Source organism: Symphalangus syndactylus, chromosome 4, assembly GCF_028878055.3.
Source record: "Symphalangus syndactylus isolate Jambi chromosome 4, NHGRI_mSymSyn1-v2.1_pri, whole genome shotgun sequence".
In the NCBI taxonomy this organism is placed as follows: domain Eukaryota; kingdom Metazoa; phylum Chordata; class Mammalia; order Primates; family Hylobatidae; genus Symphalangus; species Symphalangus syndactylus.
Genome location: NC_072426.2, coordinates 128,288,792 through 128,313,565, shown reverse-complemented (window position 1 = coordinate 128,313,565; position 24,774 = coordinate 128,288,792).

Here is a 24,774-nt window from a genome sequence, read left to right as displayed (position 1 = left end):
TGCTGAGCCAGGATCTTTGAACCAGTAATTCTCTGAAGCACCATAAAGTCTGCAAACCCCCGAAAAGACCCTCTGACCTCCTGCTTACATTTAAATTCTGCCTTACACTCTGTAATTTTCTTCTAAAGTGTCATCTAATGAAAGTTTGAAGTGCTGTAAGAATTACTTGAAACCTCCTACATTTTATCTTGAATACTGTTTAAAGCCCACTTTCTAGTTATCAGAGCTTAGCATAATATCCTTTTAAGTGCTTTAAATTTCTGCTTGAATCAGGATGACAATGATGGAAAATAAATGCATTCAGGAGACATCTAGGATGAGGGGAATAATAGCTAAAGCTTACAATGTGCCAGGCATTATTCTAACTGCTTTATATGCATTAATTCAATCCCCTAAACAATCTCCATAAGATTTATTATCACTGATAGCACTATTTCCATTTTGTACTAGTAGAAACTGAGGTGCAGAAAAGGCTACATTCTCAGCATAAAAAACTAGTAAGTGGAAGAACCAGGATTCAAACCAAGGCAGTTGGGCATGATAGCCACTATTCTAAGCACCACCCTACTATCCCTCTGCAAAAGTCAGTGGGATTTACTCATTCATTAGTTGTGTATGAATAGCAGTTTCAAGAGGTTTCTAACTTAAGACATGTTTACTAACTTAGTTCATGTTTATTGAAATGGGAATAATTACTAGCCAATGCAATAGCACATATATAATGGCTTTATTATACAGAATGAAAAAGAAATTGCAGATTTCTCATACAAACCAAGGTGGAATAAGCCCAGTATAGCCTTTCTCTCCCCTGATTACAAGCATAAATCCTGGAGAAAATAATGAAAAGCAACTACCTGAGAACTCTGAAATAAAAATAATAAAAGGAGAGTAGGAAGGAAGGTCACAACGTGAAGAATGGCCAGTTTAGAAGTGAGTTTACTAGTTTTTTTTTCTCTCACTTATCCCTAGGCTTTGACCCAAGGGTGGGCCAAGTCTCAGAACTGTGCAGCAGGCACAAACAGTGAAAACTACGGAAGAAGCGCCCTATCTCCAGCCAGACAACCAGAAAAGAGGACCACTACATGCTAGCAAGGAAGGATACAGGGACTCCCTTCTCTCTCTCTCTCTCTCTCTCTCTCTCATTTTTTTCTATCTGGCCTTCCTGGAGGCCAGCCCCAGTCTAAAAATGGCAACACTGTGACAGCAACAGGACTGGTAGTGCTATAATGAGCATCCGAAATCTTAAGGAAAACTCCTTCCCTTTGGCTAGAGGAATGTGGGAAAGGAGCTATTATGGTTCCAGAGGGGCAGCAGAAGGTGGGGAGAACACTCCTTTTTTTGCTTTTTGTGTGATGGTTAATTTCATGTGTCAACATGACTGGGCCACAGGATGCCCAAATATCTGACTAATCATTATTTCTGGGTGTGTCTATAAGGGTGTTTCTAGAAGAGATGAGCATTTGAATTGGTGGATTGAGTAAGGCAGATGGCCCTCCCCAATGTGGGTGGGCATCATTTAATCCATTGAGGGCCTGAATACAACAAAAAGACAGAGGAAAGCAGGATTTGCTCTCCCTCTGCCTGACTGATTGAGATGGACATTTCTCTTCTCCTGTCATGGCACTCCTGCTTCTCAGGCCTTCAGACTCAGGCTGCAATCTACCCTACTGGCCCTCCAACTCTCAGGCTTTCAAACTGAACTATTATATATGACTCAGTGCTATTGTCATTTCTCCCCAAAATGATCTATAAATTCAACATAATTGCAATTAAAATCTAGCAAGATTTTATATATATATACACACACACACGTACATATTTACAATACATATGTATGTATGTATTGATACATGTAATGTATATATTTATATATACGCACAGATACATAATATATATAACATATAAACTCCTTTGATTCTGTTTCTCTACAGAATCATGGTTAATACACACTTCTCTCATTGTTTCATCCTGAGGTCAGACAAACTGCAACTGCATGGGGTAGAGGAGACAACACTCATTTTATGAGGCCATCATTATCCAAATAACCAAAGCAAGTCAAAGATATGAGACTGCAGATCAATGTCAATTATGAATATAGATACAAAAATACTCAACAAAATATTAGCAAATCGAATCTAGAAATATAAAAAACAATAATACATCTCAACCAAATGGGGCTGATGTCAGAAATGCAAGGCTGATTTGACATTTGAAAGTCAATATAATTCACTGTATTAACATGCTGAAGAAGAAATAATATATGATTATATCAATAGATGCAGAAAAAATGACAAAATATCAATGTCCATTTATGATTTGAAAGAAACATCTCTCAGCAAACTAGAAAAAGAAAGAAGCATCAGGTTAAGACCTGTTAAAGAGTATTTATTTTTTTAAAAAATCTACAGCTAACATCAAAATGAGTAAAGATTAAATGCCTTCCTCCTAAGATTAAGAACAAGTTAAGGATGTCTGCTTTCACCCTTCCTTTCAGCCTTATATTGGAAATCATGCCCAGTTCAATAAGGTAAGAGGAAGAAGCAAAGAATATTCAGATAAGAAAAGAAAAAAATAAAACAATATTTGCAGATTACATTATTGTTAACATAGTAAATCCCATCATATATCTACAAAAATTTCCTAAAACTAATCATGAGTTTTCAAAGTTCACTGTGTAAGGATCAATATACAAAAATCAGTTGTATTATTTATATACAGCAATAAAGAATTGAAATTGGAAATTAAAAGAAAACAGTACCATTTACAATAGCAACAAAAAAATTAAAATTAAATACATAGGTAAAAAACTACAAAACAATGATGAGAAAAGTTAAAAAAGATACAAATCATTGAGGATACATTCATGCTTTTGAATTGAAAGACTCAGTGTTATTGTCATTTCTCCCCAAAATGATCTATAAAGTCAACAAATTGTAATCAAAATTCCAGAAAAATTTCTTGTAGATGTCAAAGGAACCGGAAAAGCCAAAACAATTTTGACAAAGGAAAAAAGTCAGGCTGGATTTCAAGAATTATTATAAAGCTACAATAGTTAACATAGTGGAGTATTAGTGAAAGAGTAAATACACAGATCAATGGAACAGGACAGACAGTCCAGAAATAGACCTACAATTGATTTTTAACAAAAGGGCAGAGATAACTCAATGAAGAAAAGATTCATATGTAAAGAAAAGATCTTTAGCTTATTTTACTCATACAAAACTACACTCATAGATTTGAAAATTAACATTAACTCAAAATGAATCATAGGCATAAGAATAAAATATAAATCTATAAATTTCATAGAAGAAAATATCAGAGACAATTGTTTTGACCTTGGGATAGGCAGAGTTCATAGCTACCACAGGTGAAGAATGATCCATATAATAAAAAATTACGAAATTGGACTTATTTTAAAACATTTGTTCTGTGGGGAAAAAAACTGCTAATACAATAAAACAATAAGCCACAGCCTGGTAGAAAATATTTGCAATTCACATATGTGATAAAAATTTGTATGGAAGATATATTTCAAAATCTCAAAACTCGATATAAATGAAAACAAAAATCCCAATTAAAAATTGGGCAAAACGTTTCAGTAGACATTTCACAAAAGAAGGTAAATGGACAGCAAATAAGCATATGAAAAGGTGCTCACTATCATTGGGGAAATGCAAATTAAAGCCACAACGAGATACCACTGTACATCTACTAGGGAGCACCCTAACAATACCAATATCAAATCCTGGAAAGTATGTAATATGACTAGAACCCGCATATACTGTGAGTGAGAGTGCAATATGGCACAGCTGCTTGAGAAAAGAGTTTGGTGTTTCTTACAAATTAAAGCATACACTTACCATATGGCCCAGCAATTCTGCTCCTCAGTATTTACCCAAGAGAATTAAAAATTTATGTTCACACAAAATCTTGTATGTGAATATTTATAGTATCACAATGTATAATTGCCAAAAACTGGAAACAACCCACAAATCCTTCAATTAGCAAATGGGTAAAAAAACATTGTGATACATCCATACAATGGAATACTACTCAGCAACAAAAAGGGATGTGTATTGATTCATGCATTAACATACTTGAATCTTAAATGCATTATTTTGTAAGCCAAAGAAACCAGACCCAAAAAGCTCCACCCAGTATGATTCTATTTGTATTATAGTCTGGAAAAAAAAAAAAAACAATAAGGATGGAGAACAGATCCATGTTTTCCAGAAGCTAAGGAGAGAGAGAGGGTTTGACTACAAAGGACAAGGAGGAAATTTTTTTGTGGGATGAAACGGTTATTATCTAGGTGATGGTAAGATGGCTTTCTGAATTTGTCAAAACTCATAGAACTGTGTACCAAAAGGTGACATTTACTGTATGTTAATTTTTTAATAAATTAAAAAATAAAATTTAAATGCTAAGGTGTTTATGGCTAGTAAAAAATGGAGAGAGAAAAATACCCAATGGAAGAGCAATATTTCTCCACATCAGTATTCATTGTTTACCATGTGGCTATAATTCTTACCATGATACATACAAAAGACAATATGAAGAAGCAGCTTATACATCTAGAGCACACACAAAGTCTTATATTGATCTGTACTTATTTAAAATATTGTCTTCGAAATGTCTTACCTTTGTGTGTTCATTATGCATAAAGTTTAGCAAAAGAATAATCACAGAACGTTTTTTCCAAAAATGGTGGTGTATGGAGTGCATATGAAGTATTAACATCTTGCAATTACTTGAGAAATAACACTGGATGTTGATTTTCTTCCTTGCCAAAAATCACAGTTTTTATTAGAGATGCTGAATTACAGTTGCTATGGGAAGGCATGGCTGGAACTATCAGACAAAATACCAATTGCTTTACTGTGTAAGTTCCACTCTCCCTGTGGGACTCAAGTTTCCTCTGTGATTTGCAAAATGATGACATCCCAGCAAAAGCAACAGTTTACATTCTTACACTCCACAACATCTATGGCAAAAGAGTTACATGGAGGAAGACAACGGAGTCTTTTTCTGGATGAGCAAAGAGTCTCTGTAGTTAAAAAAACTGGAGTTGATTCCTCTTCTACTGTTGGAGAAAAAGAGAAGGGGGGCCCTTTGAACTACATCATCTTCAGACAGTAGTCACAAAGAGAACTACTTGTAATGTTTGTAGTTGATTACATTGTAACGGACTTTAAAGTACTTCCACACAGGTTGTGTGATGATATGCAGCCATTTGTCAAAGCTTAAAGTTTAAGCTCCAGGGGCAGTTAACCTAATCAACAGTGCACAGTCCAGTGTGGCCAATTCCCATTACATCAAAAAGGTCCATACTGTAGAGGTTGCTATTATAAGTACTTCTTTTATCCTATGTTGATTAACTATGGATGTTTTGGTAATTATCATACTGATGTCAGACATAATTTTATAACTGAAAATTATGGCTTATTGACTAGCATTTCAGAAATTGGCTATCATTCATAAAATAATCAAACATATTGATGACATGTGGATTAGCTAAAATATTTGAGATATGCTTCCTATCTCTATATTAAAAGAGTACAAGTATCATCCAGCAAAACCTTCATCTTTCGCCTTTAGAGATGAAACCTGAGCTTGATTCCCTAATCTGTCCTTTGCCTAGCCATTGATACAAAAGAATTCTGATTGTCTGTTGCTAACTATTAGGATTATAAAAATGCTACTGCTGGAATGCTGTTGTTTGTTTTCAGCGAGGCCTTTCATTCAAGGTATGATCAGAGCACCTAAGCCAACAGATGCAGGCTTTCATTGAGCCTATAGAAAAAGTTGTATAAAATATTGAAGACATTGTATGCTAATAAATATCATACATTGTTCAAGAAATTATTACATTTTATTGTATTTAAGGGTAAAAAAACAAAAAAAGGGATTCAATTATTATCTTTTGCTGTTGTTATTGATGGATGGCTGTTTTTGCATTGCAATTGTAGGGAAGAACAAAAACAAACTATTCAGCCAGCCAAAAAAATTTATCTAGGCTTTTGAAAAAATTTAATCTCTTCCCGATTAAATCCCTCTCTCCCTGTGTCTAAGAAATTGATATTCCCATTTTAATGCTACCGTGCTCTCACCCCAGGCACAGCCTCCCCAAGTAAATTTGCCAACACCACTGGAACTAATTTCTCCTGGTCCTTGGGTCCTGCTTACACCTGGGTATCTCCAGGAAATCAGCAGCAGCTTCCATTCAACTACTTTCTTTCATAATCTTCCAACCCACTTTTGACTTTTGGCTCAAGGCCTATTGACCTACCTTTGATTTAGATTTTCAGGAAAAATCTTACTCCAAAAATCTAGAGGTCTCTCTTTCATTCAAAAACAATTTACTCCTAACAAGTATGTAACAGCAGCAGGAGGCACACAAATGCTTAGGCAGATAAAGGCAGGTCCCTGGTGAAACCCCATTCTCCTCCAGTCTTTAACTGGGAAAAGATTTAATTGGGAACAGCCTGAAGGCTGAAAGAATGGACTGCTGGTTCTGGATGAAAAACGCAACCTGGAGTGAAAACTTCTGTTCCTGTTTGTCTACCCTTTCTCGATTGGTTCTTTCTGAATAATGCTTTTTAATCAATTAAATGCTGCCTTATCCAATACTACCTATGGCCTGGCCCTCCCCCATCCTGTGCCTATAAAAACCCCAGACTCAGCCACATTGAGAGAGAAACCACCTGACTCTGGGGGTGGGGAACCACTACAATGTCCCCTCTCTGCTGAGAGCTGTTCCATCAGTCAATAAAATTCTTCTCCACCCTCCTCACCCTTCAATTGTTAGTGTATCCTTGTTCTGGGACATGAGACAAGAGCTCAGGAACTGCCGAACATGGGTACAATCTGTAACAGGTGGGCTGGGGCACACCCAGCCCAGCTGTTGGCTGAGCTGGTGCACAAACCAGACTTGGCTGAGTGGGCGGAGTGCCTCCTGTGGCAGGTAGTGTGCATGAGTGAGGCCCAGGCAGGGACATCACCAGCCAGAGGTGGTGGCAAAGTGGCCAAGAAAAATCCTATGTCGTTTCTGAGGGCTCTCCTGGGGATCCCTGAAGGGTAAGTAAATGTGAACCTAGACTCTTCACTTTTTTCCCAAGGCTTCTTGTCCTCAGACATTTTCTGAAGCCAAATGAACTACCAGACCTCTGATTAGCCAGTTAATGGCTAATGGCACAGCCACAGAGGACGGGATGTGGGAGAGGACCCTGCCACTCCAACACCTCATCGCTCTTGGGGGTTGGGAATGTCAGTTTCTGTCCAAATCCAGTCTTTTCTATGTCATTTTTTTTCTTTCTTTGGGGACTCTCAGGGCACCTATCTTTTCTTTTATAATGTTAAGAGTGTTGTTGCAAACTACAAAGATATTATTGGGTAGAATGGGCACTTAGCCAAATCATAAAAAATGTAATTCAAAACAAAGTGGTTACCATCTGTTCTTAGATTCAGAGAGGATACAGTGATTAAGAGATTTTTCCCTGTTGAAAGAATCTGTTTGCATAAGAGCAAGAGGCTTTTTCCCTCAGGCACCTTCCCCGCCCTGCAATTAATTTGGGTTTGTTTTTGTTCTGTTTTTGTTTTTTTTTTTTTTCCTTTTCTCTACCACGTTAGGAGTGAACACAGCCCTGCAAATACAGGGAGTTTTCCATGCAAGAGGATTTTTTATTCCTTTTGTAAGGCATCTTACCAGCCAGTTCCTCAATTCTCAGGGATTCCCTTTTCTCTCCCTTGTTTGAGGAGGACCCAGTTCCACAGATTCACCTTAGCATTCGGTTTATCATAAGGAAGCAGGGAAGGAGTGGCCCTGTCAGCTGCTGGCTTCAAATTTGGCAAAGGCCAGCTGGGACTTAACTTAATGAGTCCGTGCACCCTTGTAAGGCACCTTTTTGTCCCAAACTCAATTCCAAGTTTCAGATTGAAGTCCTAAATAGGAAAACTGGATCTGAGTGATCCCAAAGCAGATGACAATGAAAGTCAAGGGGCACAGCACAGGTGAGCATGACTGGTCACTGACAATTAGCGCCCCCTCCACCCCCACCCTGCCATTTCATGGATGGAAGTGATGCCCGTATCCATAGCATAGATGAGGTTACCAACAGCAGGGAGGATAGGCCAGTGTGTAGATGAGTGCAGATAATTCCTACCCTCTAGGCCTCTCTGTTACATGGGTGAAAGCCGCATTGGTACCCATGGGCAACACCTGCCAAGGTCACCAGGACTCAAGGATATAAAGATGGAAGAGAAAAAGGGAACACCAATTTTTCTCTCTCTCCCTCACATACCCCAGGTATTCACTGGGAAGAGAAAGGAACTAAGGGATGCCCTTTTCTCCTCTTTACAGATGAGTAACCAACCATCTTCAGTCTGTACTTCTCTTGACTGCATCCTGCATCACTGGCAATCCTTTGGGGGGAAAAAAAAAAAACCTTTTTTTTTTTTTCCTGTTTCCTTCTCTGTCCTCTTTTTGTGGAGGGGTAATCACATCTCTGTACCACAAGACACTCCCCTCTGGGAAAAGTTTAATTTCCCCAAACCGTAAACTGCTTGGCTTAAAAACTGAGCTAGAAAGAGGGAACCCAGAAGCTTGACATGCCAGCAAAAGGGTAAAAGTTCTTACCAGTCAGACTTCTGGCCTCTCTCTTCCTGTGCAAACTGGTTGAATTAATGGTAAAAATCAGTTTATATCATCTGTAAAGTTTTTATTAATAGAAAAAGGTTCTGTGAGGCTAGTCTTATGCTGTAGTGAATCTGTTGTACTTTGTGCTAAGAATTTGTCTTTCTGTATCTTTCTTTCAGTAAGAGGAGTACCTTAGGTTAGAATGTGGCCCTAGGATCTCATAAGCCCACTGTTCAAGCTAGCCTGCAAACTTGTCAGTAACAAATGTTGCTGCAGGTCTCTGAAACAAACAAACAGACAAAAACTGGATGAGGTCTCCATTTTGTTTTACAACTTTAGTGCTTGACCCTATAACCACGTGGCAGTAATTTCTTTGGGTGTCTGCCATTTTACAGTGGTGGCCTAGGTTCAATCCTGGTTTAGGGAATGAGTACCACTTTCTGGTTAATAGCTGTGTGATTTTTACAATTTGCTGATTCTCTTCCCCACCATGAACAACTCCTAGCTTCCTTTCCTAAGTCTTCCTTTCTCTGAGCCTCCTTTAAAGATTCTAGATTTTTAAAAAACTGCTTACCACCTCTTTGAAAATAACTCGTACACTGGCAGTTAAGTCACAACCTTAGTTGAGGCTTGTTAGTTTCACCTGTGAGGTTACTTTGGTAAAGTTCAAAAGCCAGAAATATTGGCCACTTGGTGTGGCTAAAGTTGGGTAATAAGAGATTTAAAAGGATTTTTTAAAAGAGTGCTATGGTTAAAGGTCAGCTTAATTAAAAATGGATATCCAAGCTATAGGCATATTTAAAAGGCCTTTATATTTTTTTTCTCTTCTTGGATCTTGTTTTGCTGGAGAAAGGTTTTCTCTTCTCAGTCATCTGAATTATTTTTCTCCACTCTTAATGCACGCATGAGGTGCCCTAAGATAACTTCTCATAGCCTGGGACTGCTTGGGAAAAACAGAGATGGTACTATGGACCCCAGTTTTGGGAAAAACCTCTGTTTTCCTCATGGAATCCCAGGACTTAAAAAGTGGATCAATCCCTCTCAAAACCTGTTTTTTCTTCCAGCTATGCCTGATTATTAGGCCCTAGAAACTGCATGTTTTCCTAGCCCTGTTTCTTGAAGGGCTCCACCCTGAGGCCAGTAATCCAATTAATAAATTGGCAGGTGAAAAATCTTACAACTACTGCATCTTCTTCTGGCTGTGTAGCAACATATGTGTTATATGTGTGATTTTATATTAAAAAGAGCTCTAATTAGTTGACTTACAGAAAAGTGCCTAAATCAAATATTTTTAAAGGAAAAAATAAAAGATGTAATGCATTTTAATCTTCACATGATTAAAGCTCACATTATTTTAATCTTTGAGAAAATATAGTTTTAAATATTATTAGTTAAATACATATGTCTTCAAAATGTAAACATGTGGTCTAAATCATGGTCAGATTCTAGATTTCTTAAATGCTTTAAGGTCATAAATTGGTTCTTTGGCTTTTTAAAATTGTTGAACTTGCCTAAAGTTTGGTAAATTTTTGCCTGGTTTAGAGGGTTAAAGAATTGTTTTAAGTTAAACAAGATAAAGCTAAAGGTTTGAACAAGTTGTGGAAGCAAAAGTTAATCTTGTTAAAGAAATTACGTGTGTGAACGTATCAACTAAATTCAAAAGGGTATTATTAGGTTTTTTCATAAATTGAGCATTGGAATAAAAGCACAAGAGGGTTTTCTTAAGGCACTGATCTGCTCTTTAACAAAAATTTGTAAAGTGTTGTAAAAGCTTTCTAAGAATTTCACTTCATGGTCAAAATGGTTAAGATTGGATAGAATTATCTATAAGCTTTCATTAAAAAATTGGGGTTGATATCAGTGGTGTACTAATGCAAGGGTGAAATTTGGCTCTCTCTCTCTCGAGCAAGATTTCTATGTAATAGTAGAGAATAATGAAAGATTTTTGCTTGCCATGTGAATAAACTACTAAAAAAAGGAGAAGACAGGAGACAGATTGTTTGGAAAGCTAAGTCTTCCCTCTTACTGAGTAAAGGTTTTTGCCTTTTTAAAACATTTTTTGAGCCTTCATTTTGTCTAAATAAATGACTTACGGTAATCTGGGATTCTGTTGCATAGTATCAAGTGTTTTAAATCTGTAACATATTTAATAGGCTTTCCAAAATCAAATTTCAGCTTGAAAAATTGTCTTTTCTGACCCCTAATTGTTGAATGCAACAGATGAGCACACGAAAGAGACGTGAACAAGATTATTTGACATGTTCAGTTACATGGGATTGCCAAAATAAAAATAAGGTTTAATCTTCTTCAGGTTATGTTTTAGTGAATAAAACTAATATATATTCCAAAATTATATGGGATTTCTAAAATTCTAATGTCTGAGTATGTGCTATCAATCATAATTAAGGTTATTATGTTAAGTTATGGTAAATCACAGAGATATAACCAAATTTATTTGTCAATCATGTTTTTGACTGTAACTACCCTGAACATTTTGTCATTCATAGGGAATTATTGTCTTGTTTTGATCCTCTTCAAAAGATGGTTTATAATCAGCTATAGGAATTTGACAGGTGCTCTTAAATGCAGGTTTCTGATAACTTTGGAGATTGTGATGTTAGAATAGATGAAAAACATACAGGAATTATGAAGAGCTGAGATGTCCATGAATATCAAGCAGAACAAGAGTTAACAAAATAGACTGAACTAATAGAAAACTGAAGTAATCCTTTTTAATTTTTTCCTTAAAATATTGCTGCTTCTTTTTTTTCAAAGTCAGGAAAACTTTTATTTTGAGCTATTTATAGCTTTTAACAATTGGCTAAGGTATATTCCTGTGAACAAAATTTGGAAGCTATTTGTGAGTATTCTTAACTTACGACAATATAATTGTTTGCCTACATACAATAAGAATCCGCACCCCTCCCCCCCCCTTTTTTTTTCTGCAACAGGATGCAATTGGAGAATCTGGTTGTTTTACCAAGGCTTTGACTGGGAAGGTGGTAATGCAGTGGCGGACAGGTGTGGCAAGGCCCAGAACGGCACAGAGTTCACTGTGGAGGAGTACACCCTCATGACCATAGACACCATAATCAATGGAAAAGGCAGGCAAACAGGAACAGAAGTTCTCACTCCAGGTTAGTTTTTCATCCAAAACTAGCCGTCTGGCGTTTCAGCCTTCAGCCTGTTTTGGGCTTGAAGGTGGGGTTTCACCAAGGACTCACCCCATCTGCCTAGGCATTTGACTGTCTCCTGCCGCTATCATATGCATTCTATACAATTGCACAGAAACAGCAAAATTACACTAGAAGGAAATTATGATTGGCTCTTGCAGACTGTGGGTAACTCATCTTCTTCCCTTTCAAGCTTGGATTTAGAGATGAAAGAACAAGAGAATGGAAAGCAGCTAAGAAAGAAAATGGCAATAGTAAAATAAGAGCTGAAATGCAAGAACTGGGTCAATGTTTCCACATAAAAAAATCTTATTAATAATCAGAACTCTTGGGATTTGCATCACAGAGCTGAATCCAAGCCTATTTGTTGTTTTTCTTTGGGATATTATGAAGTATTTTGAGGCTTCTTAAATTTTGTTCAAAAATCATGTCAACATTTTTTGAGTGGTTAATATATTTCTCATCAATCTACACTGTTCCATTAATTAAATTAGATCCTGACTCTTCAACTGACAGTTTGTTGAATCTGAGGAATAATAAGCCATTTAATCCTAGCTGGAGGCCAGAAATGCCAGGAAAGCATTTCACAAAGAAAACTTCTGGAATATAAATATCCCCATGATAGGTCTCAAAATTATGTTTCTAAATGTACCTATCAACTTTGGATCATACTAGACAATGCCAAATTCTCAGAAAACAAAATTATGGAGTTAGAATGGATATTCACAGAGTTGATCTAGAAATACACATATTACAAACACAAAAGGTAGAAACTGACTTCACATTTCCAGGAAAATCTTTTACATACATACACTGTCCGAAAGATTACAATGTGTGTACCTCTGCCAGAAATAAAATGGAGGGGCCAATATGGGGGTCACTGACAGGAAAATTCAGTAAAGCTGTGAACTAAGACAGGGTGTGGTCTTGGACAAGGCACATAAACTCCCTGGGCCTCTGTTCCTTCTTTGTTAAGAAGATAATTAAATTTGATAGCCTCATTCTGCTCCAAAATATTATAATTCTACATCTTACTGGAAGGATTCCAAGAAAGATTATTCATTGTCTCTTCCTTTTTATCCTTCCTTGCAGAACAGTGGTTTTTAAAAATCCTTAAAAGCATCTTGGTTTGTTTTTAGTAATCACTTCGATCTATGAAAAAATGTAAAATCTTAATATTTAAATCTTTACACACTGTGGAGGAGATACATTTTAAAACAGTAAAAACAGTTGGAATTAAAATATATCAAAATAGATATTCAAAACAAATTGTAGTGACAGCATTTTTTTAAATTCAGGATATTTTTATTAAAAAAAAAAATCACAGAAAGAGGTTACCAAAGTATTAAAAGTAAAGTATCTTTGTATTTTTTTCTCTATTCTGTTTTCTAACTTGTCATCAATGGCCATGTATAGCTTCTATGATGAGATAAAAAAAAAACATGTTTGTTATTAAAAACAAGGAAGGCAAAATAACTTGTTTTGTGTATGAGCTGTGAAGTATTCTTTGTCACATAGAATACATTAATTGAAATGTTATCTTCTTAAGTGTAATGGTTCTTTGCCATTATGTGATATTTTTTATTTCTTAAAACAACTTCCTCCATTAGACTGAAATTAAAGATGAAGGAAAGCAGACAACTGAAAATAATTTGCTACCTTAAGCATTTAGAAAACATCACTAGTCAGGATAAGCTCTTTTCAACATTTTTGTGCTGAACAAGGAAAGATGATTTGTCCAGAGTAAAGGGGTGTCTGCTACAGCCAAAGGGTCAAGGACTTTGGGGGCCGGGGAGGGATGGAGTTGATAAAGAACATATCTCTTAGAACATGTCAGTCATCACAAGGACAACTGTGAGCCCCAAGCAGGTGCTGAACCATGAGGTCAGTGCCAGTGAGTTTCAAAGACCTCGTTCTTAGATGAAGGTGGGATGACAGAATGACACACAGAAGGCAGAGAAGAAAAGTGAGGAAGTAAGTTCGCCTCCAAAGACAGGGGTAGTTAATAACTATTAACTAACACTTCTGGGCAATTACACTGTACCAGGCACTATGCTAAACACTGTACATGTATTAATGCATTTCTTCTTCTCAATGGCACTATGAAGCAAGTGTTTTTTACAGATAAGAAAACCAAAGTGTAGAGCAATTCAATAACTGCACTAAGGCCCTGAGCTAGTAGTATGGGAAGCAGCATTCAACCCAGGCAGTCAGACTCTAGAGCTGGCTTTCTTAATAGCTTTACTCTTCTGCCTCTCTACCCATGCAATAAAGGAAGTAGGGAAGGATAAATATCTTATAATGAAGAGAAGAGTTATTCCTGGCATAGGAGACAGTAAAGAAAATCAGCAAAGTGTAACCCTAATAATCTACTATGGGACTCTGATGTTAAAGTGTGCATTCCCAATGTCTTAGATGAAAGCCACTCAATCAGTCTCCTGGATCCCTAGCCGGAGGATATTTGAAAGGGAAGACAGTCAATAAAAATTATTCAAGTAAGTTAAAGACATATACATATATATATATATATATATATCTCCATCATACCAAGAAGAGATTGAACCTCAGGCCAGAAATGCCAAAATGAGTCCTTTCTTTTTTTCTGTTTTTGAGACAGTCTCGCTCTGTTGCCCAGCCTGGAGTGCAGTGGTGCAATCTTGGCTCACTGCAGCCTCCGCCTCTGGGGTTCAAGCAATTCTTCTGCCTCAGCCTCCCGAGTAGCTGGGACTACAGGTGTACGCCACCAGGCCCAACTAATTTTTGTATTTTTGTAGACACGGGGTTTCACCATCTTGGCCAGGATGGTCTCGAACTCCTGTCCTTGTGATCCATCCTCCTCACCCTCCCAAAGTGCTGGGATTACAGTTGTGAGCCACTGTGCCTGGCCAAGTCCTTTCTTAAATAAAAAACTCATTTCTTAATAATTCCCCAATCTAATTGAAATCTGTGTTTGTGGGATAGATTAGGATATCTAGAATCACAGACAACGGATAAACCATTATTCAGGAGTTGAGTGCCTCTTCACTACAAATAATAACCGGGCTGAATCTTCAGCTGCAAATATACTTCAGTTAAGACAAAAGAAAGATCAACAAAACATTGTTGTCTTGGTATGTCTGACATCTCCATACAAAAATCTCTACTTGGAAATATAAACGTGTGTATGTGTTTTTAATTTTTTTAATTTATTATTTGTACTTAGTACTGCACCCTGCTGGAGCCTGACATGGAGATTTTTGTGAAAGAGATTTATTGAGGAAGTGCTCTCAGAAGGAATCTGTTAGGAAGTGACGAAAGAAAACTCAGGCAAGTGAGGAAAACTGAGTGAGGATTTGGTGTCCACTGGAGACCCTGGGGTTGATACCTCCTTAATGCAAGGGGGCCAGTGTTGTACCTGTGTAATAGTCATTAGGCATGGTCTACAACAGAGTATAGGGTGAAAACATAGGGGCAAAATAGCATCGAAATGCAATGCACTGTTTCTAAAATAACTATTGAACTCCATCCACAAATAAAATAAAATATAAAATAAATCATGAAAAAGTAGTAGAACACAAGAATATGTACTGCTGATTTCAATTAAGTAAAAATGCATTTAGGAATATCTACAAAAAATGTCTTTCAGACAAGGATTCTGTCTTCATTAGGTTATCTTCTACTGCCTGGCATATGGTAGGTAAGTAATAAATGTAGCATTAAATAGTTGTCAATTATGCCAATTACTATTCCCAGAACAATAACTCATTGCCACACCAACCACGATTATTCACACAGTCTCATTTAAGTTAATGTTCCTGAAAGTAACTAGGCATATCTCTACATGATTAACAGTGATCAGACAATCTTCAGCTATTCAGCCTTGCCACAAAGAAAGCATTTAGTATGGAACCTGTTGCTTCTTTCTGATTAAACCTTCTTTTTCTAATGTATTTTTAGAGCTTACTGAAAAACAATACATGATTATGACTGGATTTATTTTAAAGAAAACTAAACACTGAATCCCGTATCTGCATTTATTAAATCCCAGAAAAATGTTAACAAGAATATTTAGAAGATGCAAATGGGAATGCTGACATTACTGCTATGATGCTTTTGCTTAAAGTGTAGTGGTTGCAGCATTCCATATGTTCTAAATATACCAAAGCTATGACCCTCAATAAAGAGGATAACTATACATCCTGGGGTGCCCAGGACCATCCAGGTTGTGCTTAAGTTCCCCTATGAATAAATATAGCCTTGAAGGGAGTTAGAAAGGCTGTGCATGGTGCTCAAACTTTTGGAATCCTACTGAGCTTTGACCTGCAAGTGCAACTCTAATGGTAATAATTACAGCCTTAAGCTACGTTTAGCCCCACCCCACTCTCCCATCTAGTCAACTGGAATGATAAGTTTGGGCCAAAAAAAAAAAAAAAAAAAAATGCAGTAGGCAAAAGAAAGCAGGCTTTGTCTGAGCATCCTTGGGTCTGTTAAAGGACTGAGGCTCGAAGGCCTCTGTTCTTGCAGCCTACTTTTAGTCCAGTGGCTTCAACCTTAAGCCTCACCATTCTTTATTTTACTTCCTTTTCTGATCTAGATGATACGAGGGTTCATTGGCCTTTCATTTTCGTACAGTTGTTAAAGCAAACTAAATATAGCCTGAGAAGGGTCTATATTTGAGTGTTTGTGGAGGACTTACTGCAACTTAACTCAATAGGTAGGCAAGATAGAAAACATAACTTAGGAGCATGTGCCTATAACAATAGCGGAGTCTTGGCCCATCCCAGAAGCCGTACTTCAGCCCCTCATGCACTGCTGAGTGTTCAATCTCTGTTCAAATAAGGCAAACGCCAACTGTAACGAATCCAGCTGTGTCAGTACCTCACTTCTGATTTCTGTACGTCGCTTCCTTTTTTTTTGTCTTTAAATTTGTTCTGACCACAAGGCATCCCCGAAATATCTCTGAATCTGCTGTGATTCTGGGGGGCTGCCCAATTCACAAATCATTCATTACTCAAACGCCTTTAAGTTTAATTGGGCTGAAGTTTTTCTTTTAATACAGTCATTTTCAGTATTATTTTATCCTAACCAAATGACATTTATATGTCTTTCTAGATACACAACAAATACCCATTTCAATGAAGAAATCTTTAAAAATATAAAACCAAGAAGAAAGGATTTTGTTTTTAAAATCAGTAACAATCTCAACATTTCAAACAAAATTGCTGCTAATCTTTTTTTTTTATTTTTTATTTTTTATTATACTTTAGGTTTTAGGGTACATGTGCACAATGTGCAGGTTTGTTACATATGTATCCATGTGCCATGTTGTTTTGCTGCACCCATTAACTCATCATTTAGCATTAGGTATATCTCCTAATGCTGTCCCTCCCCCCTCCCCCCACCCCACAACAGACCCCGGAGTGTGATGTTCCCCTTCCCGTGTCCATGAGTTCTCATCGTTCAGTTCCCACCTATGAGTGAGAACATGACTTTTGGTATGTTTTTTTTTCTATTTTTTTCTTAATGACAATATCTGTGTTATGGACACAAAGGTACGATAACATTATTTGTAATCTTTTTCATTTATTATGCTTTCCCTGCATCAACCTTTGACAACATGATTTTTAAATTACTCACTGGAATCTACTGTATAGATGTATTAATGAAAAATGCCAAACTTCATGAAATATTTAAAGAAATTTATTCTGAGCCAAATATGAGGACTATGACCCATGACACAGCCTCAGGAGGTCCTGAGAACATCTGCCCAAGGTGGTTGGGTTACAGCTTTGATTTATATATTTTAGGAAGACATAAGACATCAATCAATACATGTAACGTGTACATTGGTTTGGTCCAGAAGGTGGGACAACTCAAGCAGGGGCACTTACAGGTCATAGGTGGATTCAAAGATCTTCTCACTGGCAATTGGTTGAAAAAGTTATGTTATTATCTAAAGACCTGGAATCAATAGAAAGGAGTGTCTAGGTTAAGACAAGGGGTTATAGAGACTAAGATTCTTATTTTGTAGATGAAATCTCATAGGTGACTGCCTATAGGGACAATATATAGCAAACATTGCCTAATCCGAATTTTAAAAGTTGCCAGGCTCCCCAGAAAAGGAAGGAGATTCTCTACAGAATGCAAAGTGACAGCTGTAAGGCCATTGCAAACTATGTCAAAGAAATATATATATTGGGGTAAAATACTTTGATTTCCTTTAGGGCTTGCTATCTGTCATGTGATGCTCTACTAGAGCCAGGTTAGAATTTGGTATCTTATTGCTGCATAGAGTCTGTTCTGTCAGTCATAATAGCTCTGTTTTAATGTTAGTGCTGGTCAGCTGTGCCTAAACTTCAAAGCAAGGAGAGTATAATGAGGCATGTCTGACCCCCACTTCCCATCACGGCCTGAACTACTTTTTCAGTTTCCTTTGGAATACTTTTGGCTGAGAAGAGGATTCATTCAGTCAGTTGGGGGCTTAGAATTTTACTTTTGGCTTACAGATGTGTTACCATGTGTTTAATCAATCTCTGTGTGTGTTTCTCTCACCCACCTCCCTCCCTTTTCCTCTGTTCGTGAGTATGTAACTTGTGAGTCAAAAGCACAGAAGGTCCCGGGAGAGTGAGAGGCAGAGGGGCTTCAGGCTGGCTTGGGTGACAAGATGATAACCCCTTTAGCCTCAGTTTATGACTCATGCTACCCTTGAAGCATCCTCAGCACAATCTTGATTGAGCCAAAGAGATCTTGGCTAAGTGTGACTGGAGTTTATTCTTCCTTTTTTCCCTTATTTCCTGCTATAAGGTCCAAATTTGAATTTGGTTAATAAATAACTTTCATTCCACTTTCCATTTCTATTTTAACTTTTTCATGGAAAATATATTATGTGATGCCAATAATGTAGAAAAAATATAATTGGCTTCTCTTTTATGCATAAAATCTGAAAATAAATTTGAAAAGCTATACTTTGCAACTTTGACAGTTTCCTTTTCTGACTTCTTTGTTCTAGCTAAGACCTAATCTTTTTTTATGTATAGAATAAATTCAGAGGTACCTCTGGTACAGAGTAAGCCCAGCCTCAGAGTGTTAGGTTCACAAGGGGATGGCCACTTTTCTAGTATGAAACACAGAGGATGGGCTTACAATCAATATAAGAACACAGACAAATGTGCGTCGAGGCAACTGCTGGCACCCATGCCTAAAGCGACTGCTGAGATGGCTTAAAACAACATGACTGATAAAATATTCAAATCAAAATTGTTAATTTTAATTATAGTAACTAGTTTTTTGTCAGATCCAATTTGGAATTGGAAATAGAAGTACTGCTAATCTTCCTCAGGCTGGATTTAATTTTATTTGGCATCCACATAAATGGAAAAAAATGTATACTGTAACTTTTTCCTTTTGTATATGACTCAAAAATGTTTTCACCCCCCAAATCCTGTCTTTGGCCAGTCAAATAAAACAGGCTTGAATCACAACCCACAATTCACATCTCCATGGGAGATTGGAGCTTGTAATTCCTCTAGTGACTCCAGGCATTCAGAAAAATGGAATCTTATGGATTCAGATTAACCTCTGTTTCTGAGCTCCTGTTTTAACTTATGAATCATTTTAATCTTATTCTGTACCATGTCAACCCAGATGTAAAACCCAGAACTGCTGCTTTTTTGCCACAAAAACTCTCTTTGCACAAGGCTTTTTATTGAAAGCGTTGTACTGAAATCTTTGGTAGACAGGGAGGTTTACAACTTAAAACTGCAAAGCCAAGCCTTAAAATAAGTCTTTCTTTTCTCCCAAATAGTTATATTTCAGTTGCTCCTTTGCTTTAGTGTATTTACAAAAGCAGTTTCCTTTCTAAGTCTTTGAACTGTCTGGCATCTTTGCAAGGGTCAGATTTTCTGTTTCACTATTACCCCTTCAACCCCGTGCAGCATAAATTTTTGTGCATCTTCCTTTCTCTTTATGGCAGCCTTATTGGATGGTACATTAGTTCAAACTAGCACTCTTGTACATAGTGAGGAGTTCCCGAAATCTAGTGTGCACAGAGACACATACCATTATATCCATTAAGGTGTTCACAACTGCAATTATGAATAAGGGTCAAACTATATTCAACAATAAAGCCTACCTTATTGGAAAATTCAGAGGAATGGTGCCCTTCAGAGTAGGTTTAAGCACTGATACAAAGAACACAGTGCCCCTCACAGACAGCTACATCCCATAGCTGGCTTGCCATGGCTGTAGGAAAGCTACTACATCTCCCCATCTACCAGTCGGAGAGAGAGCTTGATTTTCACAACCATTGAACACAATTCCTCAGATATTCAGTGATTGGACCACCCCAAATTAACTTATGGCTAGGGGCATATCTTGTAGTGACTGGCTTAAACATAAATTACCAGAAGTATGGCGAGAAGAGTTGGATAGCCTGCTTGATTTAAATCAAGCCAGCCTGGAGAAGGGACTAATTCCATCCAAACTACATGGGTGCTACACGAGGTGGGGAGGAGTACGAATGACTTCTGGCAAGACTCTCACACTGTTCACAGCAAGAAGGAGACCTCATCTGCGGGGCCAGCAGCCAAGCATCACATTCTATGGGGACTATCTACTAAAGAGACAAGTTTCACTTTGGGAGGCCGAGGTGGGTGGATCATTTGAGGTCAGGAGTTCAAGACCAGCCTGACCAACATGGTGAAACCCCATCTCTACTAAAAATACAAAAAAATTAGCTGAGGCTGGTGGTGCATGCCTGTAGTCTCAGCTACTCGGGAGGCAGGAGAATCGCTTGAACCCGGGAGGCGGAGGTTGCAGTGAGCCGAGATGGTGCCACTGAACCCCAGCCTGGGCAACAGAGCAAGACTCTGTCTCAAAAAGAAAAAAAAAAAGGTTTAAACAGGTCTGTCAAGTCTTGTACATTTTAAACCACTTAAAAAAATCTACCCTCAGCAGGCGGTAAACATGACATGAAATGATAACCATCATAAGCTACTAATTCTCTTATTTTCACTCTGACTTACCATTTGAACTTGATATATAGCCCTATTTCTTTACTTCAACCTCAGTAACTCCATAAAGCAATCATGCTAGTCCAGCTTAGCTATCGTTGCCAACTTCTGCCTTAGGAGAACATCCCCATCACAGTCGCCATCTCTGCCTTTCTCCTCACCCCTCTGAGCTCCTACACTCCTGAGTACTTTCTCCTGGGCTTTGCCAATTGGATGCTAAAAACTTACAAATATGCAGAAAGTACACTTCTATATAATGAATCTAATTTTAGCCAAAACTTTTTTTTCTTCTAAGATATGCTCATTTCATTCTCTCTTTCCATAATCACAGCTGCAGTTGATGTCGCATATGTTCTCTGTCTGGCACTGTACTAGACACCTTTTTCATCCTAATAAATTCTCACAATAAAATTATGTTTCCCAGCTAGTTTACGTATTAGGAAACTAAAGCTTGGATGAAATAACTTGTTTAAATGATTCACTACAGTGGCAGAGCCAGGTTCATCTGATTCTCTCTCCTCTGGGTCACAGTGGAATACAGCCTGGCCTACTCTCACCTTCTCCCTGGAGAGGATATATTTATATATAAATAGGTCAAAGAGATGCAGCATATTTCTTTCTTTCTTTCTTTCTTTTTTTTTTTTTTTTTTGCCTAGGTTAGAGGTTTAGGAGTCCTCCTTCCCACCAAGCCCAGGTTGAAATCTTAAATCTTAAAACTCCAATGGGGCAGGGTGGGGGCGGGAAAAAAACTCATATCCCATAGAGCCAGGAATAGGGTAGGTGCAGGCAATGGGGAAGAAGCATATTACCCAATATCTCTATTGGCATCAACCCAGGCCACCTACCCTATGTTTCCCAGACTAGTGTAGTAGCAATAGACTTGCTTTCATGTAGAAAATTGTTGAAGTTAGAGCTAGCTAGGATTGCTTGAGCTCAGACTCTGAAATCCAGACACACAAAAGAGAGACTACATCCATGTAACCCACTTAGGAAACACCAGTTTTAGGGGAAAAAATTACTCCCATAATATTCTAGCATTTGCACATTTCTCCTTTTGAAAAGTGAAATTTCTTGCCTTAACTCCTCTCTAGAGAGTTATAAGGGGGACATCAAATAGAGAATATTTGAATTCTCTCTTTACATAAGCATCATAGCTGTTAATTGTAACCAGAAATGTTTTATTGACAACTTACAACATGTATTACTTGCGACAGAGTGTGAGGCTCCAAGAAAACTTCCTAGGACCTTTAGAGAGTTTTGATTTAATATGGCTAAAGTGCATCATTGTGATACTGATTTCAGTTAGGAGGACACTTCTTCAGATAACCATGCTGTAACTCTGCTAGCTAAAATGGTTCACATGCTTTCACTCCATTCACAGTTTCTTTGCTGAAAGCTTCCCCAGACCTCTCTGACGTAGGATGCCTGGAGTCAAAGCTATCCTGGCTCACAAGAAATCCTTGTCGAGACAGAGAGAGAGAGAGAGAAAGAGAGAGAGAGATTATATAATCCCATTATATAAATGTAATTTACATAAAAATTGAGACTCATTTATGGAAAGAGCTGAAATGCCTAGGCCAAACCGTTTTTCCCCCTTAGCAAGACAAATTAAAATAGATAAAATATTCTCTATTTTTCCTTGTCTCTTCACAATTTAAGAAATGACAAACCAGTCTTTTTCGTCTCATCAGAAGGGGATGTGGTGGTCTTCTCTGGACACAAAATTATAAGGTGAGTGGCCATGCTCCGCTATAGAGTCCTTCCCATGTCCTGGTCTACCCTGTTAGTTCCGATAAATGCTATGTGATATTTGTAACGAATGAACGAACACGAGAAAGAAAGAAAGAAAGAAAGAAAGAAAGAAAGAAAGAAAGAAAGAAAGAAAGAAAGAGAGAGAGGGAGGAGGAAAGAAACAGAGAAAGAGCCTGCTCCAGTCAGATCACATGACTTAGTCACATTCTATTTCCAATAGATCATTGGTCATAATTTGGAGTTATAGCAATGTATGGAGTGACATCAGCAAGATGACAGAATAGGAATTTCCAGTACTCCTTCACACAAACATCAATTTGGACAGCTATCCACAAACAAAAAAATACCTTCACAACAGCTAAGAAATCCAGGTGACAGATTAGTCACCTGTGTTGAACACAGAAATAAGAAAAAAATCAGGAAACAACAGGTGCTGGAGAGGATGTGGAGAAATAGGAACACTTTTACACTGTTGGTGGGACTGTAAACTAGTTCAACCATTGTGGAAGTCAGTGTGGCAATTCCTCAGGGATCTAGAACTAGAAATACCATTTGACCCAGCCATCCCATTACTGGGTATATACCCAAAGGATTATAAATCATGCTGCTATAAAGACACATGCACACGTATGTTTATTGCGGCACTATTCACAATAGCAAAGACTTGGAACCAACCAAAATGTCCGACAATGATAGACTGGATTAAGAAAATGTGGCACATATACACCACGGAATACTATGCAGCCATAAAAAATGATGAGTTCATGTCCTTTGTAGGGACATGGATGAAACTGGAAAACATCATTCTCAGTAAACTACCGCAAGGACAAAAAACCAAACAGCACATGTTCTCACTCATAGGTGGGAATTGAACAATGAGAACTCATGGACACAGGAAGGGGAACATCACACTCCAGGGACTGTTGTGGGGTTGGGGGAGCGGGGAGGGACAGCATTAGGAGATATACCTAATGCTAAATGACGAGTTAATGGGTGCAGGAAATCAACATGGCACATGGATACATATGTAACAAACCTGCACATTGTGCACATATACCCTAAAACCTAAAGTATAATAATAATAAAAAAAAAACTAATTAGTTTAATTACCTAAAAAAAAAAAAAAGAAAAAAAAATGCCTTGAATAGCGTACAAAGGGACAGTTTCGCATTACCCAAGTCAGCCCTCCCCTAAGCCTGCAAAGCACAGCACAGAAACGGATACCTTCTGCATTGTTGTGTAGTATAGAACACAGAAAGAGATACCTTCTGCAAGGAAAAAGGAGAGTAAAGTAAGCACTCAATTTCATGGACCCCAGCACCAGCCTGCCCTCAGTGAACCCTGGCACCAGGCCAACCACTGGGAACACAGGCTCTAGGCTTACCTTAGTGTCAGGCCCACTTCAGCCTTCAGACCAGCCCCTGGGAACCTAGGCTTCAAGCTTAACTCAGCGCCAGGCCAGCCCCCATGGTCCCAGGCTCCAGACCTGACCCAGTGTCTGCTCAGCCCCTGTGGAGTCAGGATTTGGGCAATCCCTTGTGGACCCAGGATTCAGGCTCACCTGTACAGACCAGTGTTCCAGGACCACCCCTGCAAATCAGCCGTAAGTCCCATCCCAATGGTCCTCAGTGCCAGACCAACCCCCTCAAACTCAGGATCCAGGACCACACCCATAGAATCAGGCTCCAACCCCATACCAATGGACTCAGACACCAAGTCCACCCGCTGACCAAGGCACCAGGCTAATTTGCCTGAGGACATTAGTAGCAAGGCCTGCACATGGACCATACCAACCAGGTCACACAGACTCTGGTCAAGCTGAGTGGTGAAGGGCTTTCCCTGCTGAAGGCAGTCTGTAAAGATTGGAAGAAGTGCCTACTTCTTCAAATTTGCAGATATCAATAAAAGGTCACGAGAATCACAAATGATAGTGGAAACATGATATACCAGAAGAACAAAATAAAGCACCAGTAAATGACTCTAAAGAAGTGAAGATCTACAAACTTTCTGACAAATAATTCAAAATAATTGTCCTAAAGGAACTCTATGAGCTACAAGAGAACACTGATAGGTAAGTAAACAAAATTGGGAAAATACATGAAAAAAATTAGAAGTTTAACAAAGAGAAAGAAACCATAAAAGAGAAACAAAGTTCTGAAGCTAAATAACACAACTGGACTTAGAAATTTAGAGAGCATCAACAGCAGACTCAACCAAGCAAAAG